The sequence below is a fragment of the Panulirus ornatus genome, chromosome 58, assembly GCF_036320965.1.
Source record: "Panulirus ornatus isolate Po-2019 chromosome 58, ASM3632096v1, whole genome shotgun sequence".
Classification (NCBI taxonomy): domain Eukaryota; kingdom Metazoa; phylum Arthropoda; class Malacostraca; order Decapoda; family Palinuridae; genus Panulirus; species Panulirus ornatus.
Window position 1 is genome coordinate 32,648,753 of NC_092281.1, and position 10,366 is coordinate 32,659,118.

The 10,366-nt window shown below is 40.9% G+C and overlaps 2 non-coding genes across 2 annotated transcripts; both read right to left on the bottom strand.

The window, feature by feature from the left end:
• Positions 1–8,754: 8,754 nt before the first annotated feature.
• On the bottom strand, positions 8,755–8,826 carry TRNAA-GGC (transfer RNA alanine (anticodon GGC)). The gene has a single exon. It is a non-coding gene; the product is annotated as a tRNA-Ala (tRNA).
• A 582-nt stretch (positions 8,827–9,408) lies between these two features.
• TRNAV-CAC (transfer RNA valine (anticodon CAC)) lies at positions 9,409–9,480 on the bottom strand. Its single transcript has one exon. It is a non-coding gene; the product is annotated as a tRNA-Val (tRNA).
• Positions 9,481–10,366: the final 886 nt, after the last annotated feature.

Sequence of the window (10,366 nt, forward strand, 5' to 3'; positions counted from 1 at the left end):
ACTTAAACTTGAATATCTTTTGTTTTATGTGCTAATAATATACCGCCGCCCGCACTCATTTTGGCAACACTGGCGACTCGTGATAGCTTAGACCCGGCGGATCCACTTCCTCCCCGGCGGGCTTGAAGCTGCAACCTCGAGCTGCCAATATTAAGTGACAATTTTATTTTTTCACGGTGGATATCTATTTTTACAATATTGGTTCCTACTTGTCATATTAGATAATCATCATGATATAGATGTTAAGCACAAAGCAATAATACTGTGTACGCACAGTTAAAAAGCTGAAACAATATCAATTTGAATACTAACGTAATAATTTGTCGGCAACAATAGCATCAACCAATGAAGTTTCCCTGTCACCTAGCCAGCCTGGAGGGAAGTGGAGTCGGCCGGTTATGTTAGCAGTGTTGCCAAAATGACTGCGGTATAGCTATAGGTAATGATAGACTTTACGTTTGCCTTGCACAACAACACAGAACCAGGCGGGTAGCAGAGTAAGTGTTTACCTTTCAAAGGTTTCTGGGAATCGAGACTAAATACTGGAGAGTGAGTTTGTATCCCTCACAGATAAGTATTAAAGGATCTGTGACGCTGTCTTCAGGTATTGTATATAAATAGAGACACTTATGGTGTGTGATTAGAATAACCAAACAGGACGACCAGGAACATTAGTTTATTGCAGTAACATGACAGATTAACCTTAATTACATTTAATATGACCTCCATCCCCCACCCAAGGCCATCGACAACCTGGTGATACCTTGTGGCAACACAATGGACGAAGTTTGTGCATAAAAAGAAGAATGACACAACAATACCAGGCATTAGAAGCCTCCCATATATAGGATAACCAGACTTACACTCTCTCGAAGGCCACACAATGAGGGCTCACGTGATACAGGTTTAGAAAAGCAGGCTTTTTTATTGATACAGACCAGACCTTAGATTTTAGCCCGAAAACAATGAACCTTTATTAGCATGAATTTTCATATGACAAGTAACAAACAGAGAAAGAAAGATCAATACCTGGCCATACATGTGTCTCAAGATATCTTGCTATATATAAAGACTGTAAAGATCAATACCTGGCCATAGATGTGTCTCAAGATATCTTGCTATATATAAAGACTGTAAAGATCAATATATGAACATAGCTATGCCTCAAGATATCTTGCTATATATAAAGACTGTAAAGAGAATCAGAGATAAAACAGAAGTAATGAAAAGTAGATTCCTTGTGTTGATGGTAAGGACAAGTAGGGATTTCATAACAACATGATGAAGGTACTGTAACAACCAATGATTTCTGATATTTCTATTCATCTATTATACTTTGTCGCTGTCTCCCGCGTCAGTGAGGTAGCGCAAGGAAACAGACGAAACAACGGCCCAACCCACCCACATACACATGTATATACATACACGCCCACACACACAAATATACATACCTATACATCTCAACGTATACATATATGTACACACACAGACCTATACATTATACAGATGTAGATAATTCATACTGCCTGCCCTTATTCATTCCCGTCGCCACCCCACCACACATGAAATGACAGCCCCCTCCCCCCGCATGTGCGCGAGGTAGCGCTAGGAAAAGACAACAAAGGCCACATTCGTTCACACTCAGTCTCTAGCTGTCATGCGTAATGCACCAAAACCACAGCTCCCTTTCCACATCCAGGCCCCACAGAACTTTCCCTGGTTTACCCCAGAAGCTTCACATGCCCTGGTTCAATCCATTGACAACACGTCGATCCCGGTATACCACATCGTTCCAATTCACTCTATTCCTTGCACGCCTTTCACCCTCCTGCATGTTCAAGCCCCGATCACTCAGAATCTTTTTCACTCCATTTTTCCACCTCCATTTTGGTCTCCCAACTTCTCCTGGTTCCCTCCACCTCTGACACATATATCCTCTTGGTCAATCTTTCCTTACTCATTCTTTCCATGTGACCAAACCATTTCAAAACACCCTCCTCTGCTCTCTCAACCACACTCTTTTTATTACCATACATCTCTCTTACCCTTTCATTACTTACTCGATTAAACCACCTCACATCACATATTGTCCTCAAACATCTCATTTCCAGTATATCCACCCACCTCCGCACATCTCTATCTATAGCCCACGCCTGGCAACCATATAACATTGTTGGAACCACTATTCCTTCAATCATACGCATTTTTGCTTTCCGAGAGAACGTTCTCGACTTCCACATATTTTACAACACTCCCAGAACTTTCGCCCCCTCCCCCACCCTGTGATTCACTTCCGCTTCCATGGTTTCATCCGCTGCCTAATCCACTCCCAGATATCTAAAACACTTCACTTCCTCCAGTTTTTCTCCATTCAAACTTACCTCCCAATTGACGTGTCCCTCAACCCTACTGTACCTAATAACCTTGATCTTATTCACATTTACTCTCAGCTTTCTTCTTTCACACACTTTACCAAATTCAGTCAGCAGCTTCTGCAGTTACTCACCTGAATCAGGCACCAGCGCTGTATCATCAGCGAATAACAGCTGACTCATTTCCCAAGCTCTCTCATCCACAACAGACTGCATACCTGCCCCTCTTTCCAAAACTCTTGCATTCACCTCCCTAACAACCCCATCCATAAACAAATTAAACAACCATGGAGACATCACACACCCCTGCCGCAAACCTACATTCACTGAGAACCAATCACTTTCCTCTCTTCCTACACGTATACATGCCTTACATCCTCAATAAAAACTCTTCACTGCTTCTAACAACTTGCTTCCCACACCATATATTCTTAATACCCTCCACAGAGCATCTCTATCATATGCCTTCTCCCGATCCATAAATGCTACATACAAATCCATTTGCTTTTCTATGATGAAATACAACTGATATGTATTTGTCTTAGTTAACTGGATTGGCTATCGGGAATGATTTATAAATTTAGCACAATTATATCAGTCAGAGTTAACCAAACCTCTGCTTGGCCATTGTGGTACGTAGGAAGCAATTTCTTCCTTGTCCAATACATTAATGATGAAGAGGTAGTTCTTGGTTATTTTTGTGAATAACTGAAAATATTGGCAAGTCACTTGTTCAAGCAGGAGTCTGGCATCTACGTCATGTACTCATTTGTCATCATTAATTTCAGGATAATACTCACGACTATTCTTCCAGCATCTTCATCTGAAGTTTGACACTGAAGCCAAGTACTTTGTGGGAAACACATTATGATGGATAGTCTTTTATTTGTGTATCTTCTTCTTTCCTTCTCTTTCCCTTTCCACCTTCCTTTGTGTCTTTTCTGACCCCTGATACGTTTTCATTAATCACAGTCTCTCTCTCTCTCTCTCTCTCTCTCTCTCTCTCTCTCTCTCTCTCTCTCTCTCTCTCTCTCTCTCTCTCTCTCTCTCTCTCTCTCCACTTCTCACATAACATGACAGCACGTAACTCACACATTAGTTCTTCATAACTCTGTATTTTCCAGCAGTGATCGCTAGCTACGCGTTATCTCTGCTGCATTCTGGTCAAATCTTGCCAACACTCGTAAGCCTCAAGACAAAACACAATTAAACCTTTATTAATCATCGTTAAGGGAAGTGAAAACTCGACCTAGACTTGGGAAAATCACTGACTGATATGCCTTTTATCAAACCTCAGTTGCCATATCCAGGTGTGTCAGCTACTGCCTCAGTTGCCATATCCAGGTGCGTCAGCTGCTACCTAAGTTGCCATATCCAGGTGTGTCATCTGTTGCCTCAGTTGCCATATTCAGTTGTGTCAGCTGTTGCCTCACTTGCCATATCCAGGTGTGTCAGCTGCTGCCTCAGTTGCCATATCCAGGTGTGTCAGCTGCTGCCTTAGTTGCCATGTCCAGGTGTGTTATCTACTGCCTCAAATGCCATATCCAGGTGTGTTAGCTGCTGCCTCAGTTTTCATATCCATGTGTGTCAGCTGCTGCCTCAGTTGCCATATCCAGGTGTGTCAGCTGCTGCCTTAGTTGCCATGTCCAGGTGTGTTATCTACTGCCTCTAATGCCATATCCAGGTGTGTTAGCTGCTGCCTCAGTTTTCATATCCAGGTGTGCCAGCTGCTGCCTCATTTGCCATATCCAGGTGTGTTATCTCCTGCCTCACTTGCCATATCCAGGTGTGTCAGCTGATGCCTTAGTTGCCATATCCAGGTGTGTCATCTGTTGCCTCAGTTGCCATATCCAGTTGTGTCAGCTGCTGTCTCAGTTGCCATAGCCAGGTGTGTCAGCTGCTGCCTCAGTTGCCATATCCAGGTGTGTCAGCTGCTGCCTTAGTTGCCATATCCAGGTGTGTTATCTGCTGCCTCAGTTGCCATATCCAGGTGTGTCAGCTGCCGCCTCAATTGCCATATCCAGGTATGTCAGCTGCTGCTTCAGTTGTCATATCCAGTTGTGTCAGCTGCTGCCTCAGTTGCCATACCCAGGTGTGTCAGCTGCTGCCTCAGTTGCCATACCCAGGTGTGTCAGCTGCTGCCTCAGTTGCCATACCCAGGTGTGTCAGCTGCTGCCTCAGTTGCCATACCCAGGTGTGTCAGCTGCTGCCTCAGTTGCCATACCCAGGTGTGTCAGCTGCTGCCTCAGTTGCCAGGTGTTCTCAGCAGATGAGGTCACGCCGAAGACTGAGCCAAGACAATTTAGTAATGTTGTGTTTACTACAAAGCAACATGAAGCACTGCTGTAGAACTCAAGCTAGCAATTTTATTCATCATTAATATTTGCCTTACTGATGAATGTAACTGTACATTTTTTACAAAACCTTTATGGATATTTGATTACATTTTCACGCCACATGTCTAAGTGTTATGTAATACGTGACAGTTATTAATCATACAATTGAATAATAACTGTTTATGACGTAACAGTAATATAAGGTACTTAACAAACAAAACTAACATACACTATATTTTTGGATGAGTGTGTTATTGTCATTTCCAATTTGATATGCAATCATTTCGTCCAGTATATACAACCTGGGGTTATGTTCTCCAGCAGTCATGCACGGACGTTGGTGTGATGTGTGGCTTCACGTGTGTGTCTGGCTGCTGCACACACAACATGACCACTCCTTCTGCATGTCTTCTGCTGGTATTTGTATATCTATTAAGACAGTCTAAATGGTGCTAGACTTAGGCGTAATAATCATAGCTAGGCTCCCGTTAGTATATGTATTCCTTTTCACTTTCATTCGCTTCCAAAAATGAAATAAACAAAATAAGCAATATAAAAGAATGTTCGTGACCTGTGTTGGGAGGAGACCATATACTGTTCACCAGCCTTACGTATACAAGAGGTGTGGGGGCGGGTCGTCATCACGACTGAGGATGTTACCAACAGTGGCAGTTAGTTGTCTAAAACGTTTCAAGTGAGCAGTTGCAAGGTGAGGCAATGGTGGTCAGGAAGGCTGTTCCTTGTAGCTCACTAGTTAGCCCAGAGTTGAACGAGGCGGAGCTCAGTAGTGTACCTTTGTCGTGTGTAATGACTGGATCATCTCTGCCACGTGAAGCAATTTACTAATCAACAGTTATGGAGTCAGGATTCATATATGACAACAAATAGTTAGATTGTTGTTGTTAGATTGGGCAGGTGTCCGCCTGACATGGGCCCTTGTCTTACGACAGCTCGTTCTCAGAAAGTCTGTTTACTGTACAGTTATGTTATTGTTAGAGTCACCAGCAGGTCTCCTCGTAGCAGTTATCTACTGTCGTTGTCACACTAGTGAGGTCTTCACCTACATGTTGTTTGTGGTTGTTGTTAGATTTTCTAGGTTTACGTCCTACATCTAGAGTGTGGACGGCCCGTTCTCTGATCTTGCCTAACAGGTCATTTCTTGTGTACAGATTCGCCAGGTCCTTGCCTGGCTCGGGTCCTTATCATACGGGCTCTGTAACACGTACGTATGCTTTATGATCTCTGAATTTACAGTTGTCAACAGGTAAAGTTCGTTAAACCGTACGGAAAAGCAAACAAATAACAAAATTTGCAAGATGATAACAGTCGATATTAGCCATCAGCAGGTAAGGTCATCAAGCCGCACCATACATACGTCAGACAGTAACATCAGTTGTATAACAGGATGTATATATGTTGTTGGATTTAAGGGCTATCACCTAAAGGTCATGAAGCCAGAATGTGAACCATAAGTTCAACATAAAATGATGGTCCAGGTCCAGCAGGTAGCTGCATATGAAGCTATGAATGTCTGTCTTCATTACTGACGACGTAGAGGGAAGGGTTTGGGGAAGAAAGGAAATCGGGAGGAGAATTTTAGGGGGTTCTCGGGAGTGTGATGAGTAGGGACACAAAAATAGTCCTTCTCAGGAGGAGGGTAACAGGTCCTGAGGCTCAGCCCAGGCTCTCCATTGTCAATCGAGCAAGATAACTAAAATAATCATAAGGTTGGCTGGTTATTTGGGCTTAAGACCCACCGACTGCTAGGGTCATTAAGGTCATCAAAGAATTTCAAATCACCATTTGCATATACTTGAACACCACCGTATGATAAAGATAAATGTAGGTCAACGACCTATGGAAGGTCATTAGGTCACTAATCCCTAATATATTTCACTTTAAAGTCACCAACAATCCTTTCAACGTATTATTGTCTACATAGTTGGGACAGTGAAATATAGGAAGGTGTACGTTGAAAGAAGACATATGCAATGACAGAGTTACGTACAGCGATGACATGTAGGGCAGACAAACCTGAGAAATGGTTGTTGATGGTGGAAACAGTATTATTATTATTACCACACATCACCAGCACACCTTTGATGGCGCTCCTACACCTTCGAATTATCATTACCACACATCACCAGCACACCTTTGATGGCGCTCCTACACCTTCGTATTATTATTACCACACATCACCAGCACACCTTTGATGGCGCTCCTACACCTTCGTATTATTATTCCCACACATCACCAGCACACCTTTGATGGCGCTCCTACACCTTCGTATTATTATTACCACACATCACCAGCACACCTTTGATGACACTCCTACACCTTCGTATTATTATTACCACACATCACCAGCACACCTTTGATGGCGCTCCTACACCTTCGTATTATTATTACCACACATCACCAGCACACCTTTGATGACACTCCTACACCTTGGTGGCTGCTGCACTCCACACAGGAGCAGGGGATGATGGCACATATCTATGAAGCAAAAAGGTTTTCAATGAGACTGTGCTATTTCTTCCCTTCCCTGGTCGATGATACAGCCTTTCCCCAAGGTTACTTGTCATTCCTGGTGTAACGACTTACGGGTTGAGTCCGGTAACACCTTCTGAATAATAGTATGTGACAGAGTGGAGTGACCAGGAAGAAAAGCGTGTTCTGCACCTCAACTGACTGATTATATGATAAGAATAAAGAGAATTACACACATAAATGTCACTTGCAAGGATCAAGCCAGAGATGAAGCATAGATAACTAGAAGGGTTAAGGAAACAAAAATTGTCAAGTACCTTGACCCGGGATCAGCAGCACCTGTGGCAATGGACACACCTTTGTAATGCTTGATCACTTACAAGCAATAAACTTTGATACGTAAACCTTAGGTATTGTTGGTCAGGAGAACAATTGACAAATATTTATAAAAGACATATATATGTTAGATATATCTTTATCCGACACGTGTAACAGTTGTGTGGATAGACACAGCTTTGTAATGCATGATCCATTACACTAAATTATATCTTCACTATACCCTCTTCTTCACTACACAGTTACTTCTACCATACCATCATCATTGTACTCTCTGATGCTCACTAGAAATAGTTCGTATCTTCACTACATAATCATTTTGAATAAACCTTGCTCCTTGTTAACCCTTATCTCTACTACATTCGTATCTTCACTACATTCGTATCTTCACTACAACCTATCTTGACAATATCCTTATCATCACTATACTCTTCCTCACTACACTCTCATCTTAACATCATCCTTCTGTTTACCGAACTTAGTTCAAAGTCTGACTTGAACGTAGCTTTGTAAAGTTTGTGTTCCTCATTGTGTTACCCCCTTATTATCATTGTAAAGGCAATTGTCACTGTTCCCTAACTAAACCCTCATCTTCACTACACTCTCATCATTATCATTACTTCTTGATGTTCAATACAAAATTTTAACATATACATTTATCTTCACTACAGAATAATTTTCATTGCACCTTAATCTTCATTACTCCTTGTTTCAGCTACATCCGTATCTTCCATTCATTCTTATATCTTATATTAGTTACATCTTTACAATATCTTTATGTCTTCTCTGTTCCGTCTTTTGAAAAATTGAAAATGAGAGTAAAGGATTTCGGGCCTTCTGCTCCCTACCCTTTTAGTCGCCTTGTGCGCCACGCAGGGAATACGTGGCAAGTATTCTTTCTTCCCTATCCCCAGGGATAACAGCATCTGGCGTTCCCAGACGGTCACCCATCCAAGTACTGACCAGACCCAACGCTGCTTAACTTGACCGATCGAACGATACATGTATATATAAATATATATATATATATATATATATATATATATATATATATATATATATATATATATATATATATATATATATATATATATATATATATATATATATATATATATATATATATATATATATATATATATATATATATACCTATACATATATATACATATATACACACATACACAAGACTGAAAACAATGAATTTCCCAAATAAAAAATGGAGGCGCCGGGGTTTGAACCCGGGTCCTCTCGCATGCCAAGCGAGTGCTCTACCACTGAGCTACGCCCCCAAGAACATATTTTGTGACATAGTATTATATGAAGTACTGAGATTACCACGGCAAAATACTGTTTGACCGACCGTTGCCGACTTGCCGGCAAAATAACCACAGGGTAAATCTCCATGTTGCTGTCGTGTTTTCCTCTCAATTTTCCACAAAGAAATGTTTTACTTTTTTATTGTCGTTGCAATAGACTGGAACTAAGCAATAGACTGGAACTAAGCAATAGACTGGAACTAAGCAATAGACTGGAACTAAGCAATAGACTGGAACTAAGCAATAGACTGGAACTAAGCTGACCTGGTATGAGGTCAGAGCCCTCATTATCATCCCTGCTAACTACCGGAAGCAGATTAAGTCGTTCCACAACCGATGTCCGGCCCATGTTAACTCTGATGTGCCCAGCAGTTGGAGGAGGATCGCCAGAAGCTTCTGGAAGATTTCAAGGACGTCTTGGTGGACCTGACCCTTTCAGATAAGGTCGAAAACCTCAATTTATTGTGAAGATCTTCACTATAACGTTGGACGAACATACTGAATGTTGCACACATGTGATGCGGACAAAATGAAAATAGAAAAAGACAAAAAATATGTCTGGTGTGGGTCTCGAACCCACGACCTTGAGTGTGTGAGACTCACGCTCTACCACTGAGCTAACCAGACAATAGAAAAATACGTCTGTTTCTTCAATTTGAATTAATGAAAATCTTTGCGAGGCAGCGTTTAGAAAAGAGAGATGTCTTTGACGAAATTTACTTGTTTGGCTTATTTTTCTGTCCCTCATTATCGAAAATAAACATACTGAAGGATATATATATATATATATATATATATATATATATATATATATATTGGAAAGGATCACAATTTTGCGCGTGATCAAGTATATTCCTATGAGTCCACGGGGAAAATGAACCATGACAAGTTCCCAAGTGCACTTTCATGTAATAATCACATCATCAGGGGAGATACAAGAGAGAAATATAACAGTCAGTTGATATACAACGAAGAAACGTAGCTAGTACGCCATTTGGTAAACATGTGATTGTCCGAGACAGACAACAAGCGTATCATAAACTAATTATGTGGACAAGATGAATTCCTTACAAATTTTATCAACACTAAATTTATGCAATTTGTATAGACAATCACTTATATCAAGATTATAATTCTTTGTGTATTTAATGATAGAAGATTCAATGATATTTCTCGTGGTACTGGAGTTAGAGATTATAATGCCATCTCAGTTATTAACTCTAACTCCAGTACCACCAGAAATATCACTGAATCTTCTATTATCAAATACACAAAGAATTATGAACCTTAAGGAAACATGCAACATGGCGGTCAAACTATGAGATGCACAAATGAAGTTGATGAATGGAATATCAGTGAGACGAACTAGTTGATGAATGATAAATGAAAGTGTAATAAAGTCATGATGAATGAATGAAAGTGTAATAAAGTCATGATGAATGAATGAAAGTGTAATAAAGTCATGATGAATGAATGAAAGTGTAATAAAGTCATGATGAATGAATGAAAGTGT